The sequence below is a fragment of the Sinocyclocheilus grahami genome, unplaced genomic scaffold (genome assembly GCF_001515645.1).
Source record: "Sinocyclocheilus grahami isolate Dianchi unplaced genomic scaffold, SAMN03320097.WGS_v1.1 scaffold1416.1, whole genome shotgun sequence".
Lineage (NCBI taxonomy): Eukaryota > Metazoa > Chordata > Actinopteri > Cypriniformes > Cyprinidae > Sinocyclocheilus > Sinocyclocheilus grahami.
Genome location: NW_015506595.1, coordinates 85,391 through 86,237, shown reverse-complemented (window position 1 = coordinate 86,237; position 847 = coordinate 85,391). Strand labels below are relative to the sequence as shown.

The 847-nt window shown below is 21.7% G+C and overlaps 1 protein-coding gene across 1 annotated transcript in view; it reads right to left on the bottom strand.

Moving 5' to 3' along the window:
• Nucleotides 1-847, bottom strand: part of LOC107570104 (metabotropic glutamate receptor 5-like) — a 65,449-nt gene that overhangs the window by 15,605 nt on the left and 48,997 nt on the right. The gene's annotated exons all lie outside the window — the stretch shown is intronic.

The following is an 847-nucleotide window of genomic DNA, read 5'->3' as shown; positions in this document are numbered from 1 at the left end:
AAAATAAATAAACAATATAAAATATTGATAATAATATTTTCAATAATAAAGACATATCATTTGTTTAAAAATATAGAAATTAATTTTTGTTATTATTCCTTTTTAATATAAAATCAAATATATACTATTCAAAACAAAAATATTTATAAATAAATAATAAAATATAATATAATAAACATAAAATGATTTAAAATATAATAATATTTATAATAATAATTACTTTGTTTAGAAACATATAAATAAAAAAATGATATAAAATTTAGTTTTTAAATATATATTATACCAAACAAATTAAAATGGAGTAAAATAATTACAAATCAAATAAATGATCATTATATAATAAAAATAAAATAAACAATATAAAATATAATATTATTAAAAATCATTTCTATGCTTAAGACAGCATCACTTGCATCCTTTGTAACAAATCCCAGAATGCACTGCAACAATTTCAGTGAGAAACAACCATCCAACATGACAAATGTTGATTATCAATGCACTTATAAATTATTGACTGAAACCAAGTGTGAATATAATTTTATTCTCTTGAATCCACAACTAATTAAAATAAAAATGATTACAAATGAAAGTAATAATAATATAACAAATGCTAAATAAATACATTCATTTATTAAACAACTAATTAAAAAGAAAAAAAATAGAATAATTTCTAAGGCTCATTAGCAACATGATAATAGCTAACTCTATTGAAATCAACTGATGTTCACATGAAGAGCTGTTTGTTGCTGCCTAGAGCGTTCCAAATCACTCACTTATGAGGTTGCATGTGTTCCCTGTGTAGGCAGCAGACAGCAAGACTATGTTTTGGAACAGAGCCCCCGTGTGT